This window comes from Eptesicus fuscus, chromosome 22 (genome assembly GCF_027574615.1).
Source record: "Eptesicus fuscus isolate TK198812 chromosome 22, DD_ASM_mEF_20220401, whole genome shotgun sequence".
NCBI lineage: Eukaryota > Metazoa > Chordata > Mammalia > Chiroptera > Vespertilionidae > Eptesicus > Eptesicus fuscus.
Genome location: NC_072494.1, coordinates 4,694,686 through 4,707,682, shown reverse-complemented (window position 1 = coordinate 4,707,682; position 12,997 = coordinate 4,694,686).

The following is a 12,997-nucleotide window of genomic DNA, read 5'->3' as shown; positions in this document are numbered from 1 at the left end:
CTTGTAACTTCTGCAGAAAACGATGGGCTGGAGATTGAATCCTGAAAGCTGTGCTACCACTTAAAGGCACAGTTACTGCGGAAGCTGAGAGAGAGAAAGAGAGAGAGAGAGAGAGAGAGAGAACAAATGGGGCAATGACATCTGACTTTTTGTCTACACTATGAAGGAACGAGGCCACACAAAATCCCCTTGCTTGTGCCTATTATACTTCTTTCCAAATTTACTTCCGTGTCTGAAAATAAACAAAGTGACAAACATAATGAAGGAAAGCATCTCAAATATGTCTCTCATTCCTTCCCTAATGCCCCACCAATGACAATTCCCTTTAAACATCTCACATCTATGCTTGCCTTTTTTTCTTTGTTTCCTTCAAGAAGAATTCTCCTTGTCTCTCAATTTATAATTTACTGAACTTAATATATTAGAATTCCATAGGAGCAGGTGAAATGACTCAAACTCAGCATTAGTTTGGGGCGATTTGATGCTGATTTTGTTCGTTTTTCAATAATCAGATCAGTTGGCGATGTTCTATTGAAGCATCAGTCATTGCCAATTCTTTCATAAAATGACTCATCTTAATTAAATCTCACGGCCCACATTTCCACTCTCCCAGCCACACAAACAAGACAGTTCTATAACGCCCCGCTGAAAATAACCGAATAAAACCCCAGGTTGGAGCCTGCACATTTTAAAGTGGAAGGACTCCAGAAGTAACAGAAAATAACAAGGTTATCTAATGAAAGATAAACGAATCATAAAAAAAAATAAGACACCTAAATAGCTGGTTCAAGTTCAAACCGTATTTGAGCCGGATGAAGTTGTTTCCACGCTGGATCCTAAGTGGCATACAGGGGACAACCTGGTCCTCAGTCTCTGCCCACATGTTACGTTGGCCTCAAGCTACTGACAAAATGTGGGAGACAGGGATACAAGAACGCAATGGGCTGCATGCTCATTGGCCAGCATCCGAGAGCCAGCGTCTTTTGGTCTTATGGTAGGTCGGCATCGTTGGGCTGTTAGCTCTGTGTTCACGGTCAGGGCTCTTCATTATTCCTTCTCTTTCTTTTCTTTCTTCTCCTTAGTGTCCTGGATGTCGCGGTCCAGTTCTCCAAGAAGGAAAGGGGCTGGGGTGTGCTCCTCTTCCCCGTAGGTCCCGGAAACAACGTGGAGATTTTGCTTGAAATTCAGTGCATTGCCATGGAGTGAGGACAGGCTGTGAACATAAATTCCATTTAGTGGGTTTCATGGCGTTCGAGGCTCTCACCTTCTAATTTAACGTAAGAACAGAACGCTTTATTCAAACAGCAACAACGTTAACCAGGATTCCTAAGCAATCTCTTCAAAGAATGATGCAAAGAGGGGAAGATTCTGAAGGAAACAAACACCTAGGCCCAAGGGGATGCCTTTTCCATTACCTGTGATTGTCGCCTGCTTATTCCAAGCCCAGCCCTGCTCCACTCCGAGGAGGGGAGTGTTCCTTTAAAATTCCCCCGTTCCTCTTACCGCAGGGACAAAACAAGCCTTTCTGGACCACAGCGCAAGAAGGTGCACAGACATGAAGTGTAGCTTCTCTCACTCTCTTGGTTTTGCTTCCTGAGGTAATTTTGCAAGTGGCTTGCCTCTTTCACCAAGGCCTCTCTCTGCTTCTCCAATGCTCTCAGTCCGCCATGCGGCCAAGACTCTCTTCAAAAGCAAAGTAGGAAGAGATCAGTCATTGGTACACGGAGTTCTTGGGCTGGCACCCTCCAGAGTCTGGTAACTGGTATATATATATTTTAAATATCTATCATCTATCTATCATCTATCTATCTATCTTGATTTCAGAGAGGAAGGGAGAGGGAGATGGAAACATCAATGATGAGAGAGAATCATTGACCAGCTGCCTCTTGCATGCCCCACACTGGGGATCGAGCCCGAAACCCAGGCATATACCCTGACCAGGAATCGAACCCGGGACCCTTCATTCTACAGGCTGACACTCTATCCACTGAGCCAAACCGGCTAGGGCTTTTAACTGGTCTCTTTAAAGCTCCTTTCTCAAAACCAAATTTACTGCAAAATCAGTACCAAAAAATCACATTTGGGCTTTTTTTTTTTTTTAAAGAAAAAGTTTATAGTGCTTCGGGTTTTGAATTTGTTGGCAATTAATTTCCAAAAGATTATGGATGTCAATAAGAGTGCCCAGTGTCCCCTGGCTGTTCCTGGTCTTGCCCTTGGCTGAGGGTCCAGCTGTTCCGATTTCGGTGATCCTGGTCCATTTTCTTTGCATCATTCTCCAACGTTCCTGTGAATTCTGTCTATGATTAATCTCCTCCCAATACATTTCTTTTCTACTTAAATTATGCAGAGCACATGTCTTTTATTACAGCCAAGAACTCTGACTGGCATAGAGGTTATTTGTATCTTTATTTTTAATATATAGTAAGATATAGATTTACCAGATGACAAAATGATTTCTATTCCTTAGATTTTATTCTATCTTCATCCTCATTAGAGAGTCTCTTTTCAATTTTAATTTTGTCAATCTGGTAGGACCCAAATGATCTCTGTGATAGTTTACTTGATGTGTCCTTAACTACCGATGGGGTCCTAAGCCTACTGACTACAAAGCTATCACATTTAAATTTGCCTAGATGTATCAATTGACCATTTCCTGACTTTTTCTTACCTATTCATAAAGATTGTTTTATATAGTATAGATATATTTTTTTCCGTCCAATATATTTTTTTCCGTCCAATATATTGCAAATATTTTTCCTAATCTTTTTTTTTTTTTTACTTTGTTGATAGTGTGATTTTGTACACAAAATCATTTCATTTTAACTTGGTCAAATACATCCATCTTATTTAGTATGGATTCTAGATTTCCATTTCAGTTAATAAGATTTTGCCACTCAATTATCTATCTTTCCCTATGTATTTTGTTTTATGTTTAAGTTCTTAATCCATCTGGAACTTATTTTTATATCTTACCTGTGTGAGGTCCAGTGCAACTTTATTTCCTGCCAGATGGACAGCCAATTGTGCCAACCACATTTATTAAATAAACGATATTTTTGCTGATTGATTGAAAACTGCCTTTGTCAAACAGTGAATCTCTACATATGCTGTGATATATTTCTGGACTGTGTTCTTCCACTGATCTATTTTTTCTTCCTATGGTACTATGGAATTGCAGAGAATTTATAATATCATGCAGGATAAATCCTTCTTCGTTTTACTGTTTCTTTATAATTTCTTGAAATTTTGCCTTATTGACGTTAAGATAAATTTATCCATTCCTTCCACCCCTTAAAAAAAAAAGACTTTTGGCTTCAAATTAAAAGTATATATTAATTTGAAGGAAATTAACATTTTAGTGATAGTAAGTCTTCCCCAAAATAAAATATATCTTTTCATAGTTTTGTGCATTTTAATAAGGCGATTTCTATTATGATCTTCGAAAAAGTCTTGCATTTTCTTGTTAAATTAATGCCATGGCATTTAATATGTTTTTGTTGCTTTTGTAAATGAATTATTTTGTCCCATTCCAATTTCAAGCAGCGTTGCTAGTATAGAAAATGCTATTGATTTTTTAAATTATATCTTGTTTTTATCCTCTTTACTAATTGTTCTGCTTAATCTTAGTTGCTCTGCTACTGGAGTATTTCTTTGTTTTTGTGAGTGTGTTTGAGGGGTTAGGATCGTTATAAAACAAAATTGTATAGAAATAGAGAGTTGGGAGAATATTATAGTAAGTTAATTGGATATTTTAAAAAGAGAGACATGTTTTAAGTCCTTCACTTCCCATTTAAAATACAAATCACTGGGCTGATGTCACTGTATAGAGTTTCTTCCATAGAGAGATGAAGTTACTTAGACACAGAAAAATTAAAAGGGAACTCTACATTTTTTCTTTTAACCCCAAGAGGATCATGGGTAGAGACAACTGAAAGAATCTGAGACTGGGGTTGGAGAGATATTGACTGAAATCTTTGGGTCCACATGATCCTGTCCGTTTTGAAATCCTAGAATGGGGAGCCCGCTTGCCTTCTTCCCACTAGTGAGCTGAAGAGGTCCCTCAGCCCCTGAATATATGGACTCATGGCCAACCATAAAGAGGGTCTGTTTTGTACCTGAAGACCTCCCTTGGGTCCTGTGTGGCACGGACACAGATTTGAACGCCAGTAGGATTGACTCGGGGCCACAGAGGAAGGCAGGTGTCACCGCAGCGGCGTCCGGGGTGGTGCAGGGTTGGGAAGGGAGAAGCAGCCGAACCGGGTGTAGGTGCATCTCAGGGAGACTGAGCCCAGCACAGGGGGGCCACCACGTTCTGATCAAACTGATAAATAATGGATCCCAATTTCATCCGTCAAAGAGAGGAGCGCAACAGCCCAGCACAGGATAAAGCCAGCCAAACACTACTGGACTCAAGATGGCACCCATCCAAAGACTAACACAAGGTCAGGTAAGGTCCTCCTGCACACCCAGGAGGCATTTTAAACAGGACTCTGAGAAAGAAGGAAAGGATAGGCCATAAAAAATCCAAAAAGAAGAGGCCAACTCTAAAGAGAATCTTTAAATTAGATTAGATCCAGTGCATAAAGGTGATTAGATTAGATTAAGTGTAAAAGGATTTGCTTAAAATTAGATTTTTAGTTCTCCGGTTATGGTTAAAGAAAAATATTCACTGGACACTTGTCACAAATGGGAAAAAGGACTTTATTAAAGACCATCGCAGTGGGGGGAGACACTGAAATCAACACCATACACAAGTGGGACGAATGGGGATTTATAGCCCGCAGGCAGGGCGATAGAATGGATGGAAAATTACTAAGGAATTTGGTTAAGTATCAATGTTTCAGGGAAAGGAATAACTTGATTATATAGGGAGGATGGAGATTTTCCTATGAAACTGGCTTAGCAGGATTTTTCTTTTCTTTTGCTACTACTGGGCTCAGCAGGCCATCGATGGGCCCTCCTCAAGGAGAGGGCTCAGGGGAGTCTGATTGAATTTTGGCCAAGGAGGGGTTCTCTGACACTATTCACCACCGGGGAGCTCTTAAGAGGAACCAGAGACATTTTACAGGTTAAAGGTAATCATGAGTGTTAACAGGTATTTAACGTTTACTCGGTGCCAAAGATGTTTATAAAGTCTCCCAGGTGACCCTCCAAGACGGGTCCAAACTATTGTGCCCATTTCACAGGTGCGGAAAATGAGGCACCCTGGGGTGAAGAATCTCCCCAAAATGACACAGCCTGAAACTTGCTGAGATGTGAGCGCCGGGAACCTGCTTCCACAGAGCACACTGGTCCCCACCAACCTCTATTCAATCTCTGATTCTGGGAACGAGCACAAAATTGGCCATCGCCGAAATGTATTCACGACCAAGTAAGTAGATGCAATGAGCGGCAGCGAAGCCTTTCCTAAAACGGATTCAGTGTCTGGTTCCGTCAGGAAAAACAGAAGCCAGTGCGTGCATGCCAAGCAGCGAGGACTTCCGCAGGAGGAACTGGGGCCTGACGGAGCCATGGCAGAGCTCCGGCCAAGGTCAAGGAAGCTGTCACAGGCTGCCCCCATCTGCTTGTAAGCCGCGAAGCGTGTGGTTTTCACAGAGCTCACCTGGCTGTGGCCGCAAACCTCAGGAGCCTCAGGGGAGCTCCCACGGACTCTCTCAGTGGGGAGCGCTGTCTTTGATGATTCTTAAGATCACCCATCAGCTGGCTTTCAGCTCCAAGCCTGCTCTGCCCACGCCTTTGGCTGACCTTCCTCTGAGGGAGGATGGCTTCTCCTTCTCTTCAGGGTTCCAGTTCCTGCGGGGAGACCTCTCCTCAGCGGGGAGGGGGGCCCTGTGAATGAAGTCCAGCTCCTCTGCCAGGGAGAGGGGACCCTGGAGGCGGGGACACTAACTTATCAACATGCACACATGCGGGTCCATGGCAATTTCTTTTTTCCTTCTCAAGTGAATGCAAATTCCTTTTATGTTGATACAATGCTCTTTTTAAAAAATATATATATTTTATTGATTTTTTACAGAGAGGAAGGGAGAGGGACAGAGAGTTAGAAACATCGATGAGAGAGAAACATCGATCAGCTGCCTCCTGCACACTCCCTACCGGGGATGTGCCCGCAACCAAGGTACATGCCCTTGACTGGAATCGAACCCTGGACCCTTCAGGCCGCAGGCTGACGCTCTATCCACTGAGCCAAACTGGTTAGGGCTACAATGCTCTTTTTGTGATTGTTTTTATACAAAGCTTAAAAAGTCAACTACTTCTGGAGAGCTAACCATGAAAATAGGAATTCTTACCCCATCAGACCACCACCCTGCGCCTCAGGTTCTTTAACAGCATAAAGATCACGCCGCCAATCTCAAGCGAATGCATCTCTCTCTGGAGTTGTGATGCAGACACAATCACACTGTGATTGCTTTTGCTCAGATTTAGTTCGGAATTCACAGTTTATTAGAACTCACAATTGGAAAGCACCGATATTTCTCAGAGACGTTGTGTTCCTCATTATTTTGGAAAAAATTCAAAGTCTTTAATTCCTTTTAATTTTTTTTTTAATATTGAGAAAACTGATTTCTTGTCATTTTTCTGATCTATTCATTCTCTCCCTTTCCTCGTTTCCTTCTTCGTCTGGTCCTTTTATTAACACTTCTTCTCGGCCCAATTAAAATCCTCTTCCCTGTGGATCTAGTCTGCTTCTCCTTTTTACTCCTAGTATGTCTTTATTTCTTTTGTTTTGTTTTTAGGTCTCCCCTCCCTCCCAATTATATCTTTCCGGCACTTTCCTCATTATCTATAATACAGCTGTTTATATATTTGTCTCCTACTTGGTGAGTCCATGGAAGACAGAAGCCAAATCAGATTTTCCTTTGTGGATCCAGTGCTAGCTAGCACATGGCTGGGTCCAGGATTAGTGCTCAAAAATATGTTGATGAGCGGGTACCACTGTAGAATAAGCAGAAAAATCTTAAAAATCCTTGTCATAGTTACAAACCACATTAAGAGCTGGGACAAGCTAGTGTGCTGTTTTCCCTTTGTCAAAGGCCGATTTCCCATTTTATACTTTAAAAAGATTTTTTTTAACATTTTGTCCTTCTTTGTGCTATTTCTTTGTTGTATTACGACTGTGTAGAAAGAAAAGGGATTTAGGAGAGAATGAAGGAGGAGGAGGCAGAAGAGAGGGTGGTTAGGGTACCAGGAGGCAGAGATGGGAAGACGAAGCATAGCCTTCACCCAGGGAGAAGTTTAGTTTTATGCTTAACTGGGCCATTGAATACTGTAAGTACAGGAGCCTGTGGAGGTCTGGGGAAGCAATAGATTACCAGCAAATAAATAACTACACCTCACCCTGGCCGGGTGGCTCAGTTGGCTGGAGTGTTGTCCCAGCATGCCAAGCTTGTGGGTTGGATCCCTGGTGCGGGCACATCCAAGAGGCAACCAATGAATGCATCAGTAAGTGAAACAATACATAGATGTTTCTCTCTCTCTCTCTCTCTCTCTCTCTCTCTCTCTCCCTCCCTCTCTCTCACTCTCTAGTCAATAAATTTTAAAAAAGGTTTCTTAAAGAAATAACTATACCTCAATCATAAAAACTTCATAAGAGGAAGATGTACATCACTGGTAGCATTCAAATTGGAGCTGAATGACCATGCCTCAGGAACATTTTGGAAGACTTGGTTGAGATCCGTGGTGTCCAAATTGTACTCCTCATCTGAGGTCTCCACTGGTCCTCAGTCAGTCATCCCGGGGGGGTGGGTATGGGGGCGGGGGCAAGGTTTTCATGCCCCTCTTCAACCAGAACAGCCCTACTTGTATTACTTTTGCATATTAGGGTGCCAAGTAGAGAAATGAAAAAAGTCTTCCACTGATTTAACAACATTTGAAAACAGCTATATTTTACTGATTCTCAGACTTGGCTGAGCATCAGAACCCTGTGGAGAGCTTCATAAAAATACTAATTTCTGGGTATTTTTCCATGCCTACTAAATCAGAATGGATGGGGCTGGGTTGTAATATCTTTATTTTTTTTACCACCAAGCTCCCCATGCAAGTTTTTTTTTTTTTTTTCTAGCTGGCTTTTGGAAATAATGACCTCTAAATCTCTTTCCAAATTTTACGACTCTATAATTCTTTTTAAGATCAGTTAGAGTTAAAACTGGAAAAAAAAAATCACCATCTCAGACAGCTTCTTCTGTATTTGTAGATTATCAGGAGGTCTGGGCCAAAGAATAAAAAAGCAAACAGATTCCTCACCCCAACAGTAACCTAAACCTGGTTTATGAGGGAAAACAAAACGGCAGGTGCGGGCATATATTTATTACTTGAGCAAATATAGAAATGCCTAAACAATTCTTATAATTGTGTTATGATGATTTATAATAAGAAACATATTCCTTGTATAATATTTGGTCTTCACCCATAGTTCCTGGCTCACAGCTCCCCAAACCCTTGGAGAACATCTCTGGGTAGATAGTGCAGGGTTGAGTCTAATTACAGGATGCCCAGATGGTGTCCTGAGAATTGGGGGGGGACGGGGGAGAACTGCCCCCTCCCAGCCCCATTGTAATTGGGTGCAGAATTTTTAACGATATTTAGAATAACGAAAAGGAAGAACAGAACCTCAATAAGGAAGAGGGGAGCAAACTCATGGAGATCTTCTGGGGCCCCACGCACTGTTAGGATTTTTAAATACCAAGTCTCGGTGAAGCCTCATAACGGTTATATGGGGCGAATGATATTCTCATTGCAGAGGTAGGGAAACGGAGGTTGAGAAAGGGTAAGTCATTTGCCCAAAGCCATAAAGTTAATACATAGTGATGTCGGTATTAGAATTGGTATTTCCTATGGTCAAAGTCAATGCTCCTTTCAATACACTGCCCTGGCCCAGGGTAAGAGATTAGAAGTTGAAAGTGTTAGCTCATTCATTTCAGAAGGATGTAGCAAATGTTTGGTGGAGATGGGCAGAGGATCTATTCTCTCTCTCTCTCTCTCTCTCTCTCTCTCTCTCTTTCTTCCCTCTCCCCTCTTCCCTTCTTCTTCCTTCCTCTTCTTCCCTCTCCCTCTATTCCTCCCTCCCTCTTATCATGCCCCCCTCTCTCCCAAGAAAACCAAGGGAAAGCAAAAAGGAGCCTAGGAAACTCCCAACATTTACGCCTTTTTCATTTTAGCAGCACACATGCCGAAAGGCTCAGAATTTCATTTGAAGGAAAGAGCCAGTGCTCTGGATCAGGATCTCCGTTTGTGCACCCTTGGTGACTTTCCTTCTCTCTAAGACAGGGTAATAATACTGCTCTCCCGGAGTGTTAGGAGGATTACAGGAGGCCTTCTGCAGCAATAGGGCATCCTTAATATAACAAAAGATTTCAGATATTTTAGAAGGGAATGGATGTATTGTACTGCCTCCCATTGGGAGGAAATGTAAGGCCAATCAAGGCAAATCTGAGAGGCGGATTATGCCCTAAGCATGACAACGTCTGTGAGAGGCAGGTATGAATAGATTCCATCATTCATTCATTCGTTCATTCATTCATGTAACAAATGTTTACTGAATACCTCTACCCTGCACAGTCATATTCTGAGCTGTGGGGAAGAAAAAAGTCCTGGGTCTTATGAAACTTGCATTCTCCATGAGGAGTGACAAGTAAAAACAGAACCCTAAGTAAGACAATTTAAGATGTGTAAAAACTATGAAAAAAAAAGCAATTGGCCATGAAATCAAGAGTGTATGGGGTACTGAGAATACCTAAAGGACAGGGGGTCAGCCCGGCCAGCATGATTCCGTGGTTGAGCATCCACCTATGAACCAGAAGATCACAGTTCAATTCTCAGTCAGGGCACAGGCCCAGGTTGCAGGCTTGATCCCCAGTAGGGGGGTGTGCAGGAGGCAGCCAATCAATGAGTCTCTCTCATCATTGATGTTTCTCTCTCTCTCTTCCTCTCCCTTCCTCTGAAATCAATAAAAATACATTTATTTTTTTTAAAAAAAGAAGGGGGGTCAGAGAAGGCCTTTCTGAGAAGGAGCATTTGACCTGAGAATTGAGGAATACCAAGGAGAGTCCTGCAGTGGTGTAGAGAAACAGTCCAGGCAGAGGAAAAGTGTGCCACACTCAGCCCCCTGCCCTCCAGCTTAGCACCTTATCCCTGGCATAGCCTGTCTCACCTCTAGCTGCACTGGGGTGCACACCTCTGATCTCCTCGTCCCAGGATTCTGTGGGTGCCAGACCAGCAGTGGCTGCATGTATCAGTGGAAACAATGCTTTATTTGGGTTCTGTTCTAGTTCTGTGTTCAAGACCAGATGTTCCTTGTTTGGGCTGCATTCCCATGTTCCTACCCGGTCAAAACTTCCATGGACTCTCAGGAATGTACATTGGGTTCTGTTTCCTTGAGCACGGTGCCTGAAAACGTAGATACTAAGTACCTTTCATACCTAACTGTGGAATCCTTTCGAGGCTGGAGAATGGATAGACTGGGCTGGAAGGTGTTCCATGTTGGTGAGATTAGATTCTAAGGGTCTTGAGGTGCCTGGCTTTCTGTGGGAGTGTGTGACAGTGACTTGCTCATTGCGAAGGCTACTATTAGCTTCTGATGTCTCCTCTCAGTTGTCAAAGTCGGGATTTCCTGGAGGGGCATCTATTCTGAGAAGTTTTGTTTCCCTGGAGGTCTTGTCGATAGCTAGCTGTGTATTGATGACCTGCCGCAGGGGTGGTCGGAGCGCTGGTTCTCATACATATTCATCAATATCTTGAGTGAGAGAAAAGAAAATGAGCAGAGGATTCTAAATGTGATGTGGAGAATGGCATCAGAGAACCAAATTGCACTTTAAACAGCCATGACCAGTTTATTCAACAGTGGAAATGAAGGATCCACCATTTAGTCTCTGATGCACCCCTTAGAGTAGCCAACGGAAGTAACAGTGGATTAATAAAAAGGGGGGGGGGATAAAGAAATAAAGGAGGGGGCCAGAAAAAATGCCACGATGACCTTTCACCTACCTATTTCTAGTCTCCCGCCCTGACCCAAAAGGACAGATTAACTTCCTCTCTCCCACTCTCAGTAGATCTGGTGGCAGGAAGAGAGAGGAAGACGGTAACAGCAAGAAGCTAAGAGCAAGAGGACACCAGGGCTTCGTGGGTGAGTGTCTGCAGTCTTGGAGAAGTGCCACCCGCTAAAGATGCACCTGTGCCCTCCAAGGAGCTGGCGAAGGCGTCAGGGGGCGCAGGGCTTTGGGGCACATCTGTGGGTGTCAGGCAGCTGTGGCTACCATGGAACCCAGAGCCAGGAGTAAAGCTCGGTTTCCTCACTCTAGAAGCCCTCACAGCCATGTTTGCATTCCATTTCTTTAAAGTAGAACTCTCTTTGCTGTAAGCGTCTCATTGCACACATTTCTGTAACTCTCAGCTCCTCACCTCCCTATGGAAAGCAGGAGCCATGCCCATCAATTGGAAATAAATACCTATATTTTGTCCCCCTCTCTTGAGGATAGGTCATGATGAATTAAAAAGACAGGGAGCCAAAACCGGTTTGGCTCAGTGGATAGAGCGTCGGCCTTCGGACTCAAGGGTCCCAGGTTCGATTCCGGTCAAGGGCATGTACCTTGGTTGCAGGCACATCCCCGGGAGGGAGTGTGCAGGAGGCAGCTGATCGATGTTTCTCTCTCATCGATGTTTCTAACTCTCTATCCCTCTCTCTTCCTCTCTGTAAAAAATCAATAAAATATATTTAAAAAGACAGGGATTAAAAAAAGAAATCAATATTTTTTCCAGTGCTCGTTGAATGATGGGAGACTTTTCCAGAGACGCTGAGCTGTCTGACAATGAATGGAATGAGGCTGCCTCATGAGGCAGTGCTTTCTGTCCCAGGATTGCAACACGGGCTCCAAGTCTTTAAGACGGATGTTGTCCTGACCAGTACTGCGTGTGTTCTATGTTTTACTGGGGGGAGGCGGGTCTCTACAATGCCTTCGGGTTCTGAAATTCTGTGAAAGGACCATGGGAAGGTAGGGATGAGATCCTAGGATGGCGAAGGCTGGACTGCAGAACCACATGGAAAGGGACACTCTGCAGCCCAATGTGGCAGGTTGGATGGAGTTACAATTAATGCCCAGGAACTCCATCAGCTACTTGCTATGGTTAGCGTTAGGTGCCTGTCACAAGCAGAGGGTAGATCGCTGCTGCTAGACCTCTGTTCTAATTAGCGGGCTTACGCATCTGGTTGTGAACTTGGGATGTTGCTGAAGTCAGGGGGAACCGTCTCAAGGAGGAGTGACAGGAGAAGGACAGATGTGCGTGTTTTATGGCTGATGGGCCCTTTTCCTGCCCCTGCCTCTGTCTGGAGACTCCAAGTCCCGAGACCCATCCACTCGGCTTCGAGGAGGCTGCCTGGCCCTGACCGCTGCCTCGTTGCCTAAGGAACGCGTTGTGCCCGAGGTTGCCTTTTAGCTCTCAGGCCCTCATCCTGCTGCCTCGGGGTAAGTGCCCAAAAACCGGTCATCGCAACATCAAGGCCTCAACTCCACAGGCCCCTGGGATCCTCGTCAGGGTTTCAGAAGCACAGAGAAAATGCAAGATGCATTTTGCATCCATCGTGGCGTAATTTTTTTCTCTGCTCCACAGAACGTGCCAGATTTGATTCCTGGGGCAATTCATATTGTACAAAGTGAAAGGAAGCTCTTGGCCTGTTTCTTCTTCTTCTTCTTTTTTTTTTTCCTTCCTTCCTTCCATATGGCTGATTGATTCATCTCACACTACAAACTCTTTTTCTTACTGAGATGTGATCACTCGCGCTTTAAATGAATATATCATTGCTTAAATGGTGCGGCAGGGCGTAGTGTTTCCATTTCAAAGCTCCAGCCACGGAGCTGGAGAGAACTGGGATTGAAATTCAGCCCAGACTACTTATTAGGTACAAGACACCGAGCAAGTCGCTTACCTTCTCTGGGTCTCCATGCCCTTCGTGGCAAAATTGGGGCACATCTGAAGCTCCAGATCCCTCCCCCTATCTAAGAGC